Raw genomic sequence first — 24,484 nt, forward strand, 5'->3', positions numbered from 1 at the left:
AAAATGAACTTCTAAAGCTGCTTAGCACTGTCTATAATTGGATTAGACATTTTCTAATTTTGGGGGATATGAGAAGCATTATAAATTTATCCTTTAGCTCAGATATTTTCAAATTTTATTGAATGTAATTAACAGTGCAAAACAGATTTTGCATTATGACCCATTACATGCATACACACATACCTAAACACATGAACCTATTCAGGTACACACACACACACATACTAAAGCAATATAGTTGGTTGGCAAAACTATAAAATGACTCCTAATGAGTTATGCCCTTTGTATAATTCCCTCCCCTTGGTAGGGGCAACTCATGTGAATATGATATGATGCTATACCTTGATTACTTTACAGTATATGGGGAGGTTAATTTTTTTTCAACTGTAATTAGAGTCTCTAACTCCTAATCAGTTGAATTCAAGTTAATCAAAAGTGAGATTGTCCTGGTTAGACCTAACTAATCAGGTGATTCCTTTGAAAGAGGGTTTAGAGGTCAGATACTTCAGGAAGTACCAAACCCTCTTCTACTGCCCTTAAAGAAACTAGACAGCATTAGTTCTACATCAAGGAAATAAATTCTTCCACCAACCACATGACCTTGGAATAAAAAGGGGTTCTGGTGTCAATTCCAATGTGGGGGAATTTCCCCACACCACCAACCATCTGGGTATCCTATAATTCAACTCAATTCTGACACTATTTACAGGAGACAACCTCCGATTCCACAGGTTAAGGGTTCAGCCAGACACGGACACTCAGATGATAGTCACAAGCTCAGGTTGTCATCTGGACTTCTGAGCAACTGGCTGCAAATTGGAGGTTCCCAGGACCCCTTGTTTTGACTTCAGATACCAGTCAAAAGTCCAGGTTATTATCTCAACTTCTGACCTAATGGCTATAAATCAGTGTCCCATGACACCCTCCTTGAGTTGGCTTAATTTCCTACAGCATCGAACTCAAGCCATCCATTTACTTACTACACTGCTGGTTATTTTAAAATCATATAACTCAGGAATAGACAGAGAGAAGAGATGCCCTAGGCAAAGTATGGGGAAAGGGCTAGGCACTTTCGTGCTCTCTACAGGTACACCACTTTCCAGGAATCGCCACCTGCCCACCAACCTGGAGGCTCTTAGAACACAGGCATTTTGGGTTTTGATAAAGGCTTCATTGCTTAGGCATGGTTGATTAAATCACCGACCATTGGCAATTGATTCAACCTCCAGCAGCCCTGCTGTCACTGTAGGTCAGAGGTTTTTTGGAGAGAAACAAGAAGTTGTTTTTTTTTGTTTTTGTTTTTTTTTTAATATATTTTATTGATTTTTTACAGAGAGGAAGAGAGAGGGATAGAGAGCTAGAAACATCGATGAAATAGAGACATTGATCAGCTGCCTCCTGCACGCCCCCTACTGGGGATGTGCCCACAACCCAGGTACATGCCCTTGACCGGAATCGAACCTGGGACCCTTCAGTCTGCAGGTCAACGCTCTATCCACTGAGCCAAACCGGTTAGGGCAACAAGAAGTTTGTGGAACTGCCAAAACCGGTTTGACTCAGTGGATAGAGCGTCAGCCTGTGGACTGAAGGGTCCCGGGTTCGATTCCGGTCAAGGGCATGTACCTTGATTGCGGGCACATCCCCAGTGGGAGGTGTGCAGGAGGCAGCTGATCGCTGTCTCTCTCTCATCGATGTTTCTAGCTCTCTATCCCTCTCCCTTCCTCTCTGTGAAATATCAATAAAATATATTTAAAAAAGAAGTTTGTGGAACAGGAATCAAAGCTCCAACCCTCAAATCACAGGGTTGATTCTCCTGACAACCAGTTCCCAGTCCAAAAGTCACGTCCTTAACATAACAAATACATCTTTGTCACTCTTATCATTTAGGAAATTTCAAAGGTTTTAGGATCTGTGAGTCAGGAACAAGACCAAATATGTATTTCTCACTGTAAATCACAGTACCACAGAAAAGAATCCCAAGACTATGTATGATAAGACCAAACATCCCCTGCCATAACATTTCTGAAGCCTGTAAGATCCTGAAGAGAGGATCCAGCTAATCTGTGTCCCAACACTCAAACCATGGAAACTGAGATAATTAATGTTGTTTTAAGCCTCTAAGCTCACAATAATTTGATACATAGCAGTAGAAAACTAATAAAATCTAACCTCATTTTTCTTTTTTAAAAAGTGCTCTTCATAGTCAACTAAATTGATAGCATGTGAAATAATAAGGGTCACAACCCACATTTTGAAAATCACAGTTATATCTTAAAGCTATTTTTTCCATGATGTCAGGATATATTTATCCATAGAGGTACATTCTTTTGAGTTAAAGAATTGTGGTTTTAGAAACTCTGCTAAACGTTAAAAGCCACTACCTACAATTAACATTCTTAGTTATTAATTTATTTGCTCATTTTCTAAACATTTAATGCATGCCAACTATAGACCTGGTATGTACTTGGCATTGGTTCGCAGTGGTGAAGAAAATATATATGATTCTCACCCTTCAGAATTTAAAGTCTGAGGGTTGGAGACAGATATAAATACAAAGGTTAAAAAAAATCAGAAACTAAGCATATAATTACAATTACTCAATAAATATTTATTAAGCCTTATTTCAACTACTGAATGTGTATTTATTTGGGGGGCTAATCATGGGAGAAATAATGATGAACACTATATAGTCCATATTTAGAAGGGCTACAATATCTGGTGGGAAATATAAGATTTGTAAATAAGTAAGTATTCCATGATAATTATGTACTTGGATTAAAACAGCAAAAGATATAGCATAGTGTCAAACTCTACTCAGGGAATTCAGGGAGGGCTTCACAGCAGAGGTGACATTTTATATGGAACATGTGAATGGGTCTGCCAAGTACCTCCATGTGTGGAAGAACTTCCCATGTAACCTTGTTACACTTCTTTAAAGAATATTTTGCTAAGGAATTGGGGTTTTGAGGCAATTAAAATTATTTGAGATTTTTTTATAAAAAAATAAAAACAGAAGTGTGACTGATATAAAACTATATCCCTGAAACACAAATTGAATTATATAAACTTGGACATAAACTTGGTACTATCAGCACCAACAGAATATAGATCAGTAACAAGTCAGTTAAATTCTGCAGGAGTAGATGTAGGGAGAGATAGAGGATTAGTCCTAACAGTTTGTTTATTCTCTAAGGAAGGACTGAAGTAGAAAACTTTAACTAAATGAAATGAAATGATAATTAACTGGGTAGGATAAATCCAAGCTGGGCTTTACATCTATAATAATAAAAGCATATTATGCTAATTAGACCAGATGTCCTTCCAGACATCCTTCTGGACGAAGCCAGGACTACGAGGTAAGCCTGAGTTCTGGGTGCCAGAGGGAAGCCAGTGCCAGCAGCAGGGGGAAGGAAGGCCTACTCTTGCATGAATTTCGTGCATCGGGCCTCTAGTAAAACATACAAAAGGACTGTCCTAAATCAAGCATTCACACTCAACTTCTTATGTAACACTAGAGGCCCAGTGCACTAATTCATGCACCAGGGGTATCCCTTGGCCTGGCCTGTGGGATCAGGCTGAAACCAGCTCTCCGACATCCCCCGAGGGGTCCCGGATTGCGAGAGAGCATAGGCAAGGCTGAAGGACCCAACTGGTGCATGATTAGGGCCGGGGAGGGATACGGGAGGTTGGCCAGCTGGAAAGGGACCACAGGAGGGATCCATGACTGGACCCCAGCATCAAGCTAACCTACCGGTCGGAGCGTCTGCCTCCTGGTGGTCAATGCACATCATAGCAACTGGCCGACGAGTCGACTGTCTGCCCTCTGGTGATCAGTGCACATCATAGTGAGCGGTTGAGCGGCCTTAGCATATCATTAGCATATTACACTTTGATTGGTTGAACGGCCGACAGAATGACCAGACATTTAGTATATTAGGCTCTTATCATATAGGATGCTTCTCTACAGCCCAGTCTGGATGGGTCCATCTATAATAATAAAAGCGTAATATGCTAATTAGACTGGTCATCCTCTGGACATCCTTCCTGATGAAGCCAGGGCTGCGAGGGAAGCCAGGGTCCCGGGTTCCTGCCTGCAGCTGGAGGGAAGCCTGGGTCCTGGGTGTCAGAGGGAAGCCGGGGCCGACAGCCGGGGGAAAGAAGGCCTACTCGTGCACGAGTTTTGTGCATCGGGCCTCAAGTTTTCTGATAAAAGAGGAACACCCTTCTCTTATGCTCTACTATTTTTAACACAGCAAATGCTGGAAAATGAGTAACCACAGAAATAAGGCCAAATGAACATCAAGCAACTTAAACAATTTACTCATAGGGATCTAATTCTTAGGTCCCTTTAGAGACCATTTATCCTTGTCTTAAACACAATTCTAATAAGCTATCTCATTTGCTTTCCTAACCTAGGAAAAGTTAGAAGCACTTCATTGTGCCTTTCAAACACTGTTACTGTCAGCTTTCAAAGGCTTTGCATTTTATTCTATAAAAAAGAAGAAAGCATCTTTGATGTGGGGAGAAATTAGCTTTATCTATGCTTCAGAGAAAAATTCTAAAAAGAAATAAAGTCAGTGTCTCTTGCGAATGCATTTAATGATTTATTTCCAATACACAGAAAACTATTAACTAGTTGTTTTGCATTTGGTTAGGGCACTGTTTTCCTGGTTGTACTCTGCTCCTTTGCAACAGAAAATGGGGTCTCATGAAGAATGTTATAATCATGCTCACCTCCAGAAATGATAATTTTTTATGTTACCAATATGTTTTGGTCAAGTTTTAATATTTAGAGGGGATTTTATGTCTATCTTATTGATTTTTTTTTAAAAAAAGGACTATATTTTTAGAAAAGGTAGAATACCAGTTTAAAGGAATCACAGTGTAAATCATTAGCATCATAAAAATAGCCCTGCTTAAAGCTTAACTGGGGTTCCAGTTTCTCCTGTAGACTAAAGGTAACTCTAAAAAAAGAACAGCTGGATGCTATAGGCTTCAAGTATAATGACTGCTATCATTCGAACAAGTTCGAAAGCATGGGCAGCTATTTTAGACCTCTCACATGCCAATGTCCAGAATTTTGACCTTGATCAAACATATGTAGCTAAACCTGAAATTCTTTTTTTACAATAATCCCCAGTTGCTGATGGTCTCAGGATCATGCTTCATTTGATTTTTTTTTAGCAGATTTTAACCATTAAGAATTGTAAATATAGATTATGAAAAAAACAAAAGCACTGATATTTCAATTTACAGTGTCCTGGCCATATGAAATTAATCATGCAGACCATCTTAATCTATTTCACTGTATTATTTTCATAATAAACATAAAATTTGTATATCTTATTCTGAATTCAAATAAATGTAGGCTGTGTAAAAATGCTTATAGGAACATTTTTTTCCCCCTTAAGTCTTCAAGCTAAGTTCATGGATCAAGGCAAAACAGGGTACATCTAGAGCCAAAGATTTTATTGTAATCAATGTGAAACTAGTGTAACTTTGTTTTAGTGAAAGGAGATGTAAGGACTTGAAAGCAAAAGAGATGTTTTGTATACCTTAAAGTGAGTTTGTCTTTTTCATTTAAATTATATTAGATTTGTTCATTCAATCAAAATTTACTAAGCATCCAAAGTTTAGGTGAAAAAACAAATAAATAAAAAGAAAAACCTGAAAGGTGGGTATTATATACACATAGTAGTGGTGGGTCTCTCTCCAAGAAAGAGTCCATAGTATGCCTTTGTAGTAGATTTTTAAAAATCTTCATCTGAAGATATGTTTTAGAGAGAGGAAGGGAGGGGAGGGAGGAAGGGAGGAGGAGGGAGAAAGAAAGGGGTAGAGAGAGAGGGAGAGAGAAAAAGAGAGAGGAAGAGAGAGAAAGGAGAGGTAGGAGGGGAGGAGGGGCAGAAGGGAGAGGGAGAGAGAGGGAGAGGGAGGGAGAGAGAGACATCAATGTGAAAGAGACTGGTTGTCTCCTGTACACACCGCAGCTGGGGAGGGAACTGCAACCTGGGTATGTGTCCTGACTGGAACTGGCAACCTTCTTTTGGTGCATGGAACAATGCTCCAACCAGCTGAGTCATCCGGCCAGGGCTATAATAGATTACTTTTATAAAGATGAGTAATTTGTGATTTTTTTCATGATGAGGATCAAGTAAAATTGGTAGTTTGTTTATGATGTTTTGATACAATTCTTGCTATAGTTTTCTGAGAAATAAATTTTTTTTCTTATTTGAAAATTTACTTTGGGAGAGTTGGCAGAAACAGTGCCCCATGCATCATGATAGTCCTGCTCTCATTGAACATACAGATCTACTACTACCAGCTAAAGAAGTTGTATGAGGTTGTCCAGTACTTAAATTTCTTTGTGCTTTAATTTCTATCCCGTGTAAAGAGATTGTTGTTTGGAGGATTAAATAGAATACTATTTGTACTGCATTTGGCACAGAGCATGGCACATGTAACGGCTGTATAAATACTGTTTATTCGTAGTGATAGTTTTTATGATAATAACGCATCTGACCTCAAGTTCTTCAAAACTAGTAAGGAAACCAGGCACTACAGTGTACAGTGAGTAGCAACACTTGTACATTTAATCAAAATGAATCCAAACATATATCAAAAGACAGATTTTTTTTAACTCCACCTCTTTCCCTTCCTCTTTTACAATAGACTTTAGATCTTCATTGGGATAGCCATTATGGAAAATAGTATGGAGTTTCCTCAAAAAATAAAGAATTGAACTAACATATGACCCAACAATCCCTCTTCTGGGTTCTATCCAAATATTTGAAAACACTTATTTGTAAAGATGTATAAAAGGACACTATCAACAAAGTGAAAAGGCAACATGTAGAATGAAAAAAAATTGCAAATGATACGTCTGATAAGGGATTAATATCTAGAACAATGGTCAGCAAACTGCGGCTCGCGAGCCACAGGCGGCTTGCGATCTGCTATTTGCCGCTCTGTTGACTAATGAGCTTGCCAACCACTGATCTAGAATATTTTAAAAATCACATTTTTTTAAATGGGAAAAGGGATATGAATAGAAATTTTTCCAAAGAAGATACACAGATGGCAAAGCACATGTAAAGATGCTCAACATGACATCATTAGGTTAATACAAATCAAAACCACAATGAAATACCACTTCAACCCACGGCATGTCCACTATATAAACAACAACAGCAACAAAATAACAAGTGTTGGTGAGAATGGGGAGAAAGTGTAATCCTCATGCATTGCTGTTGGAAATGCCAACTGCTGCAGTTTCTATGGGTAATGGTATATTCTTCAAATTTCACTTTGGGTTTTATACCCTAAATAACTGAAAGCAGGGACTCTATCGGATATTTGCACATCATTGTTTAAAGCAACATTATTCACAACAGCCAAACTGTGGAAACAATCCAATTACTTGAGTGGATAAACAAAATGTGGTATGCACGTGCGCGCGCGCGCGCACACACACACGTATACTCACTGTCATTGAACTCTATACTTCAATGTAGTTAAAATGGCAACTTTCAAAAAAACCAAGATGGCGGCATAAGGTATACACATGTATGTGCTGCCTCTCACAACAACACCAAAACTACAACTAAAAGACAAAATGACTATCATCCAGAACTACGGGAAAGCTGACTGAGGAGAAGTTCTACAACTAGAAGGAAAGAAAAAAGTGCATTGAGACCAGATAGGATGTGCAGAGGCATGGAAAAGCAGAGGTACGGAGGCGCGCTAATCAGGCTGGTGACTGGGTGCACTGTTTTGTTCAATCGGGAAGGAGATACAAGCTCCCTACTGCTCTGAATTCCAGTTTCCAGCGAGACTCTGGGGACCCAGACTCCTACAGGGAGAAGCTGGACTGTCTGGCATTGGGTCGGAAAGTGAGGGTGGCTTTCTCGCAGAGGTGCGCACAGGAGTCATTGTTTATTGCACTGGGGCGCGGGACATGGGGATGTGGAAACGTGGAGACCGCTGACGGGCAGCCATCGCTGTTTGTCACGCCCTAGTGATTCCCTGAGACCCCGCCCCACCCAATTTATAAACCCACCGAAACTGTGCACAGCGGCTTTTGCATATGAATGTCCTGCCCTTTCGCAGCTTAACCTAACAAATTGCAGCTGGGTCAGACAGCTCCAAAACTTCCAAACCCCAAACAAAGAGGAGAAAAAGAGGAGAAATCTGCAGATCTCACAGTAGCTCCTGCTGGATGGCCTCAGGCAGTATCTGACTTGCACCTCCTTGGAGACCCAGGAGCCAGTGTACCTAGTGGTCAGTGTGAGACAACACCAGATTTCAACTCCTCACATCCATAAGTGACACACAAGAGGCAGACTCAGTGAGCACCAAAGCCCCACTGAAGCAAGTCCTGCCCCATAAGGGTATCTCCAGCACAGCAGTTCTTCCATTATAGACACAGTGGTTCCTCACAGCCAATTGGCCTGGAGGTCAATTCCTCCCAGTGTATCAACAGCAATCAAGGCTTAACTACAATAAGACTGTGCACCCAGCCCATAAAGGGGTGCACCAAGAGTGTCCACCTCAGGTAACTGGGGAGGCTGAGCCACTGGGCCCTATAGGTCACCTAACCACACAAAGCCACTCCATCAACTCAGGGAAGCAGCCAAAATGTGGAGACAAAGAAACATGTCACGAATGAAAGAAATGGAGGAAAGCAAACTACTGAACGACATAGAGTTCAGAACCACATTTATAAGGTTACTCAAGAACCTTCTAGAAACCTCTGAGGAACTTAGTGAGACCTTCAAGGATCTTAATGAGAATGCCCCAAAAATGGAAAAGGACAAGTCAGAAATTAAGCATACACTGTCTGAAATAAAGAATAATATACAGAAATTCAACAGTAGACTAGAGGACCCCAAGAATCAAACCAAAGATTTGAAATATGAGGAAACAAAAAACACCCAACCAGAAAAACAAAAAGAAAAAATCCAAAAATATGAAGATAGTGTAAGGAGCCTTTGGGATAACTTCAAGCATACCAACATCCGAATTATAGAGGTGCCAGAAGAAGAGAGAGTGCAAAATATTGAAAACCTATTAGAAGAAATGATGACATAAAACTTTCCCTATCTGGTGAAAGAAATAGACTTACAAGTCCAGGAAGCGCAGAGAACTCCAAACAAGAGGAATCCAAAGAGGACCACAACAAGACACATCATAATTAAAATTCCAAGGGCAAAAGACAAAGAGAGAATCTTGAAAGCAGCAAGAGAAAAACAGTTACCTACAAGGGAGTACCCATATGACTGTCAGCTGATTTCTCAACAGAAACTATGCAGGCCAGAAGGGAGTGGCAAGAAATATTCAAAGTGATGAACAGCAAGAACCTACAACCAAGATTACTCTACCCAGCAAAGCTATCATTTAGAATTGAAGGTCAGATAAAGAGCTTCACAGACAAGAAAAAGCTAAAGGAGTTCATCACCACCAAACCAGGATTATATGAAACTAGTGACCTGGTGCACGAAATCCGTGCACATTAAAAGGGGATTAATTAGAGGAAATAATTTAATATTGCTATTTGCCCTTTCTCTATAATAGAAGTGTCAGAGATGAAGGAAAATTAGTAAAATGTATATGAAAACCTTCCTCCTGTCAGAGCCTGGTGCTCACCATGGGACCCAGAGTCAAGTCCCCACCCACGCACATGCTCCTCAAAATCGCACGAGTCCCAGACCTGGCTGCCCACCCCCCCATTGTGCTAGATTCAGACCCGGCCAGTCCCACCCTTGTTAAGCCCTGCCAGGCAGGGGGTGTAGCCTCAGGTCCCCTGGCCCGGCGCCAGGACTGGGGGGTGTGGCCTGAGGTCCCCTAGCCCAGACTCAGGGGAGAGTGTGCCTTGAGGTCCTCCATCAAGCCCTGCTGGGTTGGGGGCATGGCCTGAGGTCCCCCGTCAAGCCCCATCAGGTGTGGGGGGAGCAGCCTCAGGTCCCCTGTCAAGTCCTGCTGGGCGGGGGCACAGCCTGAGTTCTCCTGACCCAGCACTGGAGGTGTACCTTGAGGTTCCCCCATCAAGCCCCTCTGGGTGGGGGGCACAGCCTGAGGTCTCCTGTCAAGCCCTGCAGGGTTGGGGGCAGGGCATGAGGTCCTTGTCAAGCCCCACAGGGGTGGGGGAGGGCATAGCCTCAGGTGCCTGCTGATTGCTCGTTAAGGCTCCTTATGGGAACTTGGCCTCAGCTGTGGGTGCAGTCATCTTTGTAACGGAGTGATGGTCAATTAGCACATTCCCTCTTTATTAGATAGGATGCTAAAGGGTATTCTTTAAGAAGAGAAAGAAGAAGAAAAAGGTAAAGATAAAAATTATGAACAACAAAGTGACAACAAATACATATTTATCAATAAGTGAATCTAAAAATCAAGTGAATAAAAAATCTGATGAACAGAATAAACTGGTGAATATAATAGAATCAGAGGCATAGAAAGGGAGCGGACTGACAATTCTCGGGGGTGGGGGGGAAGAGATTGGACAAAAATCTTACACCTATGGATGAGGACAGTGGAGGGGGGTAAGGGCATGGGGTGTGGGTATAATCGGGTGGAGGGGAGCTATGGGGGGAAAAAAGAGGAACATCTGTAATAATCTGAAAAATAAAAATTTATTTAAAATAAAAAAATAAAATAAAATAGGTATGAATCCAAAAAAATAAAATAAAATAAAATGGTAACTTTCCTGTTATGTATCTTTTATCACAATACAATGATCAATCAAACACCTTATAAGCAATTAAACTCATTTCAGGCCAGTTTAAATCTTTAGCATCACCCCACACTGATACTTCTGTCACTAAGTGAACCTCAAACTCAGGGTCCTAAAGTGGTGGCAGGTCTGGTGAAGAAGGAAAACTGTGTTTGATGTTGATTGTTTTTGCTTTTGGCTCTTCCTATTCTCAAGTTCTAGCTGTTCTGGGGTGAAGTCCAGAAGAAGAGGAGAGACATCAGGTTTGACCACACACACACACACACACACACACACACACACACACATTTCAGAGAAGGCGGGAGGGAGGAGAGATAGAAACGTCAATGATGGCAGAGAATCATTGATTGGCTGCCTCCTGCATGCCCCCTACTGGGAATTGAGCCTGCAACCCTGGCATGTACCCTTGACTGGAATCGAACCCAGGACCTTTCAGTCTGCAGGCTGATGCTCTATCCACTGAGCCAAACCGGCTAGGGCTCAGGGTTGATTTTAATGGAACAAACCTGCTGATTCTGGTAGGGACATGCTTCACCTATGGTTCTGGCTTGCTCTAGTCTGACTGCGGGCAATGGCCTCTGCAGGTCTGTTGCGTTCTTCCAGAATCAGCCTCTCACTCTGCTTGGCTCTGCTCACTTTGCAGCCCTGTGGCAAAACTGCTGAGTCTGTAACTCAGCAAGTATCCAGGTGGGGAGTGAGATACCAACCTCTCCTTTAACGTGCCTGTGATTTACTTTAAAATACTTCAGTTTAGACAGGGGCGGGGGATATAATGGTTTGTGCACTGAATTCACTCTCTTGGAAATATTTGTTTACACTGGATCTATTCTTATCAGAAATGCATAGCCCATTGAAGGCTAGCTAGCATAGATGATTTCAATCAGGGATCTACAGATGGCTGAGACAGGTATTTTTAATATCCCTGTCTACATCTTTACCAGGTTTGTTAATGAGGATAAAGTGTTTTCAATATATATATATATATATATATATATATATATATATATATATATATATATATTTTATTAAAAAAGTAACATATAAAATATGGGGTGGCCAAAATGTCTGCCCTTGCATAAACAGAATGAATCTGGACACTCAACGTGTAACACAATTAGACAAATGCCTTTAGTCTACGACACCCTTCATTCTCGCCTGTCCTTGCCTCCACTGTAAACATTTGGAAGGATTCTGTTCCTTGAGTTGATTAGAAAATAAGGGGATTATGCCATCTGAATGTTGCTGAAAACTTTCAGGCAAAGACTACAAGTACCTAGTAGCCAGAGTCAGAGGTGCTCAAGCTCACAGAGAGAAGCCAATGACTACCTTTGTGACTGTTTGCTAATGTTTGCATGAGTTGCAAAATTTGTTCCAGGCACGTAATAGGTGTCCAATAATATTTGCGGAGTAAATAAATTGCCATAGGAAATGGAAAAAAAAAACACTACTATTTTTCATTTGCAAAAGAGGAAATGTAGCTGGACTAGAAACTGAACACCCAGTAAAATTTATTTACAAAGTGGGGTTCTAACACAATGGGAAACCCAGCATGGATAGCAGCTAGCTGGATCGGTAGAGAAATAAATAAACACGTTCATTGTTGCTTATGTCCGTTTATAATAGCGAAAGGGCTCATCTACCTCCTCCTTCCATCCCTAACCTCTTCTTGGAATTGGGCATAATGCACTCTCTGGTGGCACATTCCAGGGGACACCAAGTTAAGTATCTCCCTTGAGCCCAATTACACCCTCTTTCAAATAGGAGCCCTGCTATTCTCACAAAGTCACAGCCTCGCGAGGAATAGCAGCTGCAGCAGCAGCTGTGATGCTGAATAGAACCTTAAGTAAGTAGCCTAGAAGACCAGTGAACAATGAGTGATAATAAACCAACTACAATTAGTAATAAAAGCCTTAAAATAACTGTACTCATGAGATAGTACTGGTCATATCCTTGCTGTGTTCTGAAAATAATAGAATCGTTTTTTCACCAATGTAACTACAATGGTAATTAAAAGCTGATTTAGGATCAAAGGCAATCTCAAGGTTATAAATGTAAGTAGCTGGCTCTGAAAGTTTAGGTATCTTGCTCATGGCATCTCTTCATCTTAAACAAAAAAAAAAAAAAAAAGAAGTGGGAAGGGGGTTTTGAAGAAAGCTTCAATAAATGAGCAAAGTCAGCTGACAAGTGAAGTAAATCACTCATTCAGTACAAAATATTTTTCATTTCTGAAACACGTGGGGGAGAGCCCTGGCTAAGGAGGCTCAGTTAACTATCATCCCATGCACTGAGAAGTTGCTTGTTCAATTCCGTCTGGGCACATGCCCAGGTTGCGGGCTTGATCCCCAGTAGGGGGCATGCAGGAGGCAGCCGATTGATGATTCTCATCAGTGATGTTTTTTTCTCTCTCTCTCTCCCTCTCTCTCCATTCCTTTCTGTAATCAATAAAAACATATTTTAAAAAATAAGAATAAAACAGTTGGGGGAGAAAGGACACAGGGTAACATTATGAAGAGGGAACATTTTCATTGCTAATCACCATGATATAAGATGTGAAAGAAATTGGGAAATGGTGGTGAATAATGTAGGCAAAAGTAGTTGGATAATGCTAAATGAAGAGACGGCATTCCAGGGGTCCTCAAACTTTTTAAACAGGGGGCCAGTTCACTGTCCCTCAGACCATTGGAGGGCTGGACTATAGTTTAAAAAAAAACTATGAACAAATTCCTATGCGCACTGCGGGCCCGGGACGAGTCAGCTGCTAAGCAGGACAGGCAGCGGCACCCAGCGGGCCACATGTGGCCCGTGGGCCGTAGTTTGAGGACTCCTGGCTGTTAAACCAAGAAAATCTCTACCTCTTGCTGTGTGGTATAAATATCTATTTATTTTTGCAGTTTTCTCTTTGTTTCAGAATCATTTCCTTTCCCAGATTTAAAAAATTGTTTACTTGAAGAAATCATCATGTCTAGATACAAACACAAAACCATAGCAGTGAGAACGTATCAAAATCATGAAGAGCAATGTTAAAAAAAAATGTTACATTAATTCAGTGCTTTGGAATTAGCATAATATTAAATTAACAGGGAGTTCCCAAGGAAAGCATATATAATCCCCTGTAGTTGGTATTGGAAACAGGGACCAAAACACAGACAGATTTGTCCTCACAGAGTTCAAAGTCCAGTTGGAGAGCCAGACATTCATCTCCTAATGACACACATCCCGTGTAGAGTGACAACAATGCTCCACAAGGAAGTCTAGGAGGCCACGGGCTAGTCTAGTCTGGGGAAGGTGACGAGGCAGACAGAGAGCAAACCCCTGAAAACACCAGATGAAGGGGCCGTGAGGATGGAGAGGGGGCGTGATATCTGCCTTCACAAAAGAGTTCCACGGCTAAAGGTGGCATGGCATATACAAGGGACTTACAAAAAGCCTTTTATTTTCCTACAAGGAAGGTATTTTGAAAATGTGTCTGTTCTCTTAGATAGTTAAGCAGAAAAGGCAAATCTCTGACATGAGTATTTTCTCCTCCTTCCTGTGTGCTGCCAGCATCCTTTTATGAGTTGAGACATGGCCCCAGAATTCTATACCTCACACTCCAGGAATTCACAGTGCAAGTAGCAGCATACTTGCTGGCCCTATCATAGAGGAAAGAAACAAGTCTTTATTAATTTGTGCGTCCCCTAGGTCCAAGTTCTTTTCACAGGGTAAGTCCTCAATAAACAATGAATCACTCAAACCATGAAGGAAGATCGTGAACTTGGACACTGAAAAGATAATAAGGCTGTGCTTTATTCATTTGTTAAAACTGTTATTAACCACCTGAAAACTGCTAAGCATTTTTTTTTCAGGTTCTGGAAGATAGAGTCACATCCAGATAGAAAAGCCTTTAATCTAAAGGCGTATACATGCTAATGAGGTTGAAAGAGACCATAATACAGTTATTAAATCAGTAAACAAACGTAATAGATGTGATAAATGCATAAAACAAAAATGGAGTGATGACAGAATAACATATGTTGGTCAAAAAAGTTCTTTCTCATTAAATAATATCTGAGCTGAGATGTGAATGAAGGATGAGAGCAAGTCCACTTTGGGGAGCAGAGATAAAGAGCAGCCAGACACAGAAATCTCAGTTGAGAAGGATGCTCGTGCTGGCTGGACAGTGGTGAGCAAGCAGGAGGCAGGTGTCATGGGGCTGGAGAGTTCAAGCAAGAGTAAACTCAAGCAAGACCTTTGAGATCCAGGTGAAGAGTTTCAGCTGTCTTCTGACACCAAGGGAAACGTATGAATGGTTTTTGGCAGGGAATGCCACTGTGGGATGCATAATTTACAGAGATCCTTCTGGAAGTTTGGTGGAGAACGACATTGCAGAGGGGCCTGATAGCAGGAAAATACCCCCAGCACCAATGCTCATCTGGCTCTGTAAATAGAGACACTCTCTGTCCGGGCTGCGGGGGAAAAAGGAAATAAAGTAGAACTAACATGTCAACTCACTGAGGTGAAAATGGAACATTTGACAGAAAACGATTACGCCATGATTCTGTTATTTAACAGAAGCAAAATAAATTAAAAAGTAAATGAACAAATGAGTAAATGAGAAAATCACACCCAGACATGAATTGAGACATTTATTTGTACAAGGCCTACAAGCATCATGGGTAAACCATGAATACCCATCCCTAAATAAGATCCTTCAATTTGAACTATTACTTATAACAGAATCCTATCCCTAATTCCCATTCCATCAGATGAATATTTTTATATTATATGGGCATATTACTTTGAAAGCAGTATTTTTCTATTATCTGGCATCCAAATCATTATATGCTTCAGATTTTGCCTGAACTCCAAAGGAAACTCTTATAATGATACTCTCTGATCAATGTTAAAGAATGCACTATTTAATTCATCCCAGCTGTGGCAATTTATACTCATTCCTCTCCTCCATGAATGCTGGGGCCACCTTGATTCTCAAAGTTGGTTTATCCACTGCCATGATTTGACCTGGATCCCTGATTATTCTTTACCTTTGCCTTTCTACCTCTCCCATTTCTTACCTTGAGAGTGTACTCTCTTTGGTTTCTGACCCAAGCTTTCCTCATTAGCAGGCACAAATAAGTACTTAAAGCAGAAAAAAGACCTTGTCAGACTCCTACCTCTCTTAGAACTTATGTACGACCAGGTCCAGCATCCAACCCAAAGAATAATAGGAATCAAAATATATTTAGAGACTTGTCATCACACACACACACACACACAGGTTCTACTCAGGATATACCTTACTAACTGAGAAGTGCCCATAACATGAGTCGAATGTCTGCCTTTTGTTGTTGTTGTTGTTACTCCTCACTTGAGGATATTTTTTCCATCACTTTTAAGAGACAGAAGAAGGAAGGGAAGGGAGGGGGGAGGGAGGGTGAGTAGAAGGGAGAAGAAGAGAGAGGGAGAGAGGGAGAGGGAGAGAGGGAGAGAGGGAAAAAGGAGGAGAGGGAGAGAGGGAGAGAGGGGGAGAGGTGGGGGAGGGGGAGAGGGAGAGTGGGGGAGAGGGGGGAGGGGGAGGGGGGAGAGAGGGAGGGAAAGGAGAGAGGGAGAGGGGGGAAGAGGGAGGGGGAGGGGGGAGAGAGGGAGGGAAAGGAGAGAGGGAGAGGGGGGAAGGGGGAGGGGAGAAAGGAGAGAGGGAGAGGGAGAGAGAGGGAAAGAGGGGGAGAGGGGAGAGGGGGAGGGAGAGAGAGAGAGAGAGAGAGAGAGAGAGAGAGAGAGAGAGGAGACAGAGACAGAGACAGAGACAGAAAGAGATATCAATGTGAGAGAGAGACATCGACTGGTTGCCTCCCACACATGCCATACCAGGTGCTGGGAGTGAACCCGAGAGTGAACCTGCAACCCAGGTACATCCCCTTGACCAGGAATTGAACCAGTGACCCTTTAGTTCATGGGCCGATGTTCTAATCACTTAGCAACACCGGCCATGGCTGTCCGCCCTTTTTTCACTTTATCCTCCATAGGGTAACTGGAATACTGTGAGTACCCATATATGTAAAGCATTTATTGTGTTTTACTCCTATATGTTTTCCATGTGTTTCTGATTTAACCTTGATAAGAAGCTCATAAGATGGCTTCCATTATAATTCCTATTGTATAGATTGGGAAACTGTACCTTGAAGGTGTTAAATAGCTTGCCAAAAATGTACAGTTTGAAAAATGGTAAATGGAATTTTTCTCAAGTTAGAACAATGGTAAAGACAGAATTCAGCTGAAGCTGGCATTGTTCTAGAACCTGCACCCTTAGCTACTAGTTGGGTGTCACTCAGGAGAGAAGAAATGGAAACACTTATTTCTCCATGCTATCCACCATGCTTTCTTCTTATGTTTAAAAAAGACATAATTCCATGTTATAATATTAAAAAATGATTCTTAAGAAAAAGTTTCATGTATGAGTTGAAAATTTAATTATTAGTATATTACCTATTTAAAATATTAATAACAACATTAATTTTCCCTACAAATTATTTTGGAATTAATATCAAACAGCAGGCCAGCTGTCCGAACTCTATAGCATCAATTCTTAAGACAAGTGTCTAAAACCCAACTTGCTCCTTAATATATTCAATTGAATTTTGGTGTCAGAGCTAACTTCTCTCATTCCTGAGTGAATTACCTTTCTTTCTGTCTCTAAACATGAGGGGGACATGTGTGTTTCCAAACAAGATGTTGTAAAATTTTCAGTATACTGAAAATTCTGCTTCAAGCAAGGCTGGAACACTCCAGATTCTTTAATAATTCAAACCTTTGTCTTCCTAGGTGGGCTTCGCAATTGCAACAGAAAGTTAGGAAGCATGAAACGGCCTGGCTTCCCCAGGAAGCAGACTCTTCTTAGCATACCAATCAGAACGTTTTCTTCTTTGTCTTCAATAGATCAATAATAAGGCTGCCAAAGTGTCTATCCAACAGAGGCCTCCATTCCAATTCACCCATGAGATGTCCTCAAACACAGCAGCCAATACTATCTGCAACTCATCAATTTCTTAGCTCTTCTGACCATAGTTTACATGTATCGAATATCAAGAGTCCTGACACCAATTCTTTTACATTAGAGCAGCTTCCTTTAGGATTTTATTTCAGTAAGTAAAATGCTCTTTGGGAACTATTTAATTTTTCCTCAGCTTGTTCTTTTTCCTAGCAACCCCCCCACTCCCCACACCAATCCCACAGACTTGTCATAGTTAGAGCTGAAGTATCAACTTTATCATAAAGTTTATGATCCATAGATATGAACAAACAAAACCAAAATGCAAACAATGAGCTGAAAAACAAAACAAACAGTAACCTTGGAAATCTGTAGAAAGCATACATACACACATATACACAAACAACCCATCCTGCATTAAAGACAAAGGACCAAAAAGCCCATCAAAACCCCACGAAGAAATACAAAAAATGTCTCATGTGACAGGTTCAAAAGTCAGACATTCCCAAGTATTTATTAAAAAGCAAAATAAATAACAATAGAAAATGATAAACTCATTTTAGTCGTAGGATTCTTTATAGTTTTCCTTGTGCTGTTTATTACATATGCTATCACACCACATTTTTAAAATCTAACAAATCTAATGGAATGTGCAATTTGCCTCGGTACTATGGCGTGTTTCTATTTTATGGAAGAAAACTGTAAATAAGGTTAGATGTGCAAATAAGCAAAGTAAAGCATTTACTAAATAGAGGAAAGGCATCGATGAAGACAGCAAAGAACCTGAGTTTCCAAAAAGCACATAATTAAATATCGCTTGGAACTCTTCCAAAATCTTATTCACCAACTGGCTAACACTTAGGCTGAAATACACTGGGTGACATGAACTCTCAGGGTAGGAATCACCCATTCTGAGAGAGTCAGCCTTATTAGGACACATCAGGTCTCCCTCCAGTATGGACATTCTTTCTCCAGGGCAAAGGTGTGATATATACCACAAAGGAAAAGGATGAATGGTCATGGGCTCATTTAACAAAACAGCCAAGACAGGATGGTTGCTGAGATTGAAAAAATGAGATTACACTAGTAAAAATTGTGAACACATAAAATTTAAACTTGATGGAGCCATAGGTGGTAGATTCTATATCTAGGTCTATATATCAATATCAATAAATTTTTCAAAAGTGCTCTGTTCATTTAGTTCATTTAAATCACATTCTTTAAGCACTTACATGTCAGGCACTAGGGGTTAAAAAAAATGATTAAAACGCTGTCTTTATCAGAAAGTAGCTCCTGGTCCAGAGATGAAATCAATGAGTAGGAGAATTGCAATAAGTGGAAAATTGAGAGTGTGACAAAGGCCGCTGATAACACAGCCTGAGAGGAGGGAACAGCAGCTGTTTGTTATTTTTTATTTTATAAACACACACATTTTTTTTCCACATATGCAAGCAGCAAGAAAGGTTAGAATCCTAAGAATAAGAAAAGTACCAAACGAGGTGACCACAGATTTGCATATCCACTTAGGACCCCAATTCACAGGCACTTTGATTGGGTGAGCACAGTGGCAGCTCATTTGGTTTATGACACACGTGGTGTCATTCCAGGGGATTACCTTTAGAGGGGCTTCAACAGATGCTGCTCTCAAAATGCCACACAGAGCTGTCGGGTTGTCTTTGGTGAATCTGGAAGACAAGAAAAGCATTGGTAAAAGCTATCAACTTATGACACAAAGGTAGCCCTGAGAAAAGTGATAGGAAATATTCACACCAAAAAGATCTGCCCACGGAACACAGAGAATGCCAAGGAGAGAAGTGGATTAGTGGGTTTATCCTAGAGGTGACAGGTGTCTGCATTTCAGAAGCACCATGCTGGAGTGGGTGATGAAAAAGCTTTATGGGAATGAAACCAAGATTCCCCATTCACCAGGAAACCTTGGGTTTCTTTTTTGATCTAAACCCAGTATGGAAACCCTACTTTAACCTGAGAGAGGCAGTTTTGTTTCATTCTTAGCTGCTATCCCCATGAGTATTTGAGCAGATTCTAAAATGTAATGACTGTTCTAATAACCAGTAACAAACATGATATGAAAAGTAAAGAAACAATATTTCAAAAGAACAAATTACCACCTTTAACTCTTAATAATTTTGTTTTCATACCAAAGGTCTCACAAGTTATTTGTTTGTCTCTGTGTTGGGTGACTATACGCATTTCATTTCATCATTTATACAGAAATAATCAGAAAGTCATTATTTGTCTTAGATTTGGACTTAATTCAGTTCAGTGCAAAGGGATGCCATGGACAAGCATTATGAAAGGTGCAACACAAAACCCCGTATCTTGTATCAATATACCATGAGCATGACTTTATATTGGGTTCAATCTTCCTTGAGAACCTTAGACAATTTACATACTACAACAACACACTTGTGAATCCCCCTTAATATTGGTTGCAGAAGTTAAAAACAACAGCAAAGTTACATTTGGATCCTGTCCAAGCATAACTGTCAGAAGGAAGGAAGGTGACTGGGCGACATTTAGGAATATGTACAAGTGTAGGGAAACCTGATGACTTTTATCAGGGTTTTGCATTGCTTTCGGGCTTTTCTGAGTTCTGATAGGCAATTAGATAAAAATTGTCAGTTGGAGTAACTGGAAAATACTTAGGAAAATCTAATATTGGAGCTCTAAAACGTTCCTCACTGCATTAGAATTTCTGAAACCACTATCCTAAGATAAATAGCGGAAATGTAAACGCAGATGTTTTGGTCCAAGGTAACCAGACTCACTGCCAATGTTTAATGAATGTCAGCTCTAGAACGCTTTACTTCTTAGGCCTCTTGTTTTAAGAAGGACCCTGAAACCCTCTGCACTGAACTCTGGAATTGATGGACGAGATTGTTCTCTTTGCTCTGAAAGAAATGTATATATATAAAAGTCTAATATGCTAAGTGTCCCTTCGCTCATCCAACCGGTCGCTATGATGTGCACTGACCACCAGGGGACAGACGCTCAAAGTAGGAGCTGCTGTGACGGGCACTGTCCATTTACAGATAAACGACATCACGGACCTGGCGCCAACACAGCAACACTCGGCTTCCCCCAAGTGGGACACAGGCCCCACCACCACCCTGGAGCGATAGCCCACCAAATCGCAGCCGACGCTGCCCTGGCGCAAAATGCAGCCTACAGCCCAGCCCAGCCTGGAAACGGTGGCTGTGGGTGCCGGGTAATGATGTCACGTAGCAACACCCAGCTTCCTCTCCCTAGTGACTAGCCTCCTTGCAGTTTCTTCAGCCCAGGAACACAACTTACTTTATAGCCAATGTGCAAACATTTTACACTTTAATCAAATGTCTGTAAAACATTTTCCCATGCCTCATCTCATTTGATTCTCACAGAAGTCCAGGAGTAGATAGTTAGGAGACTCAGTAGAACCCTATTTTCTTTTTATTAGCCAGAAAACGAAGCTTTAGAAAGTTTAGAAACTTGACCCGACTGAAAAGAAGAAATGGTGGACCTTGAAAATGACTTTAGGTTTTCTCACTGCACAGAATATAGTCAAACACTGCTGCAGTTAAATATTTTACCCTTTGTTTTCCCTGCATGATCTTCAATAATAATCTGATTCTTGTTGATATTTACTGCTGTGTTGCTGACAATTACCTGAAAGAGAAGCTGGGGTGCTTCACTGGGATGGAAAAACTTCAGCTACATCAGAAAGCAGGTCTAATTAAGCAAGTTTATTCTATATCTATAAAAGGCTACGTTGACTTGTGCATGCACGATACATATAAAGCTCTTGCTGGCGCCTATCGCACGCATATGTTTTGATCTGTTATTGTCAATCGTGACTTTGGTTGACACTTCTATTATAGAGAGAGGGTGAATAGTGATATTAAAATATTTCTTCTAATTAATTTCCTTACAATGTGCATGAATCTATGCGCTGGGCCACTAATATAACATAATTAAGCACTTAACACTTCCATGGAGGAGGGACTATTTTTTTCTTTATTGTTTTTAAATCATCAGAATCCTTGTAAACACAACCTAATTAATATAACTATTTACTTTCATTATAATTATCAAACTCAGGACAAATTTTGTACTCTTGATGTACAATCTGCCCAAAATCCTCTAAATCTTAACTGTGGAGAAAATTACCAGCCACCAGAATTGACCAAATGGTACTATAAGAAACAGTAACCCCGCTAGAATGACAGGCTTCATTTACCAGAAGATATTAAAACCCTGTCACTGTGATTTCCATCCAGAAGATTTTCACTGAAATAATAAAAAATGAATGAAGGAAATCAAATGTAGTCATCTAGTTAAATATTCATTTTCTCATCTTTAGGGAGCTGTTTATTATACTTTGAACACCTGGCCTTTAGTAGAACATTGTCTGGTTTTAAACTTGCTAGCATGCCACAGCAAATTCCAAGAGGGCCGTAAGTTAAACCCATTATTATGAAAAAGCTAAAATAACAAAGTGTCCTTCTCAATCCAGGAATTACTTAAGGAAACTGTGATTCTAAGAAAAAATACCCAGATTGTCTAACTTTCAGGGCCCTATGGTATAAAATTTAAGGAGGCACTCAAGCAGAGTGGCTGGCTCAGCTCTTTGCCGGAAGCTAAGAGAAAGGGCCTCCTTAAATTGTGCACCTTGTCTACTTCACCCTGGTTCTGGCCCTGAGTTCTTAGGTACTTCTGGTAATGGTGTTCGATTTAAAAGTTTTACTGATAAACATTTAGACAACAATAAAAATAATCCTGATATGATTGACAGAATTGTGAGACAATGTGGTTCCTCACCATCGCGACTTAAATAAAACGTGCATTTTGACATATCATTGAGAAAATCAATGCAAACACCTGACACAGGCAGAAGAGGTAAGAAACACGGCCAGATGTGAAAAGGAAATGCCTGGTAGGGTATTTCCTAACCTTGTCCGTCCTTCCTCCTATGCAGGTGCACTGGAGAGAGGCATAGTCGGTGGTGCTAGGAAAAGAACAAGTAGAATGAAGAAAACAACGGAAGCATGCACAGCACAGGAACTTAACCGAGAAGGCACATGACCCGGAGAAACAAAACAAAAATACAGCAAAACAAACGGAATACCCAGGTGGGAGGCAGAAAGAAAATGTTTACATATACTAGGATTTTGGTCCTTGATTCAAATCTGAGACCTGTCACATTAGGTAGATTTTTGAAGCATCTTAATGTCAGTGAAACATGTTCTTTGTCTATCAAGTATGAATAATAGAAATAAAAATCACAGCAATAGAAGCTACAGTGAAGTACTATCTATGGGATGTGGGAGACATTTTGAACAAGTGTTACCTCGGGATTATATCAGCTCTAGGAGACAAGTATTGTCCCTATTTTACCAAAATGGAAATTTTGATAATAGCATAATGCATTCAATCACACACACACACACGATATCATAATACATTAAGTTATATATAGGCGTGGGAAAAAGTAGGTTTACAGTTTTGAGTACACAAAACACAGTTTATTCTTGTAAAATCATATAATCATAATCTGCATATCTTTTTCCATATGGAGAACTCTAAACCTACTTTTGCCTACCCTTGTATTCTGAGGAGAGTATGAAATCAATGAACTTAATCAAGATGTTTATTTTTAAATAAACATCATATGTAAAGGCTTCTTTTCATGATTATTAAGAAATTCTCCTAATAGTAAAATGAAGGGAAAAGAGGCTCTTAAAGGAGGCTCTCTTCTTTATCTTGGACAGCATTTCATTGGAAGCCGATCCAGGATATGTCTCATGCAAAACCTTTTCTGGGACCACCACGTAAGCACCAATTGCACAACAGTATTAACCGTTTATTAACAAAATTTCTTCCTCTTCCCTGACTCCTTCCTTCCTTCCTTCCTTCCTTCCTTCCTTCCTTCCTTCCTTCCTTCCTTCCTTCCTTCTTCCCTCCCTCCCTTCCTCCCTCCCTCCCTTCCTCCTTTCCTCCCTCCCTCCCTCCCTCCCTCCTTCCCTTCCTTCCTTCCTTCCTTCCTTCCTTCCTTCCTTCCTTCCTTCCTTCCTTCCTTCCTTCCTTCCATAGTTCTCTCCTTACTTAGTAACCTGAGGGTTTTTTTCTCTCTTTCTAAGTGGGAAAGGTTGACTCCTAAAAGATATCATTACATACAATGAGATACCCCGTACAGTTTCTTGAGTTGCTTTTTTGCATATTAGTATATTGAAAGTAAAATCACATAAAAATAATAAAATTAAATATTGTTGTCAGACAAACTACTAAGAATATAGACCAGATATACAATCAGGTTTCAAATAATGTATTCATTTTTGGGGGTATTGATATTGTCAACTGCTGCTTTATAAAAAGCACTCTTACCAATAAATAATTTATTCATATTTTAAGGTTGTTTTTGCAACACATTCATCATAACAGATTTTTTTTTTTTTTTGGCCATTGTATATTGGAGCATTGCCAATAAGATTGTTCGTAAAAATACGACCTTCCTCGCATTTTCTCCAATGAGATGGTGTAAAGAGAGAAACCCAAATAATCTAAACAATGTTTAACACTTTTTAGCATCTGTTGGAAAGCAAAAATGAAGACTAATGTTCTCCTAGATAGCTCATTCTGTGTTTATCTTGATGACTAGAAAACAAGCAACCGAATAACCATTGAACTGAATTACAATAAAATATACGTTTCTCAGAGAGAGGAGCACAAAATCCGTTTTCATTTGGCATGCTAAGTATGCTATATTTGAACAGAATGTTACATATTCATTTCATTCA

The sequence above is a fragment of the Plecotus auritus genome (assembly GCF_963455305.1).
Source record: "Plecotus auritus genome assembly, chromosome: 6".
Lineage (NCBI taxonomy): Eukaryota > Metazoa > Chordata > Mammalia > Chiroptera > Vespertilionidae > Plecotus > Plecotus auritus.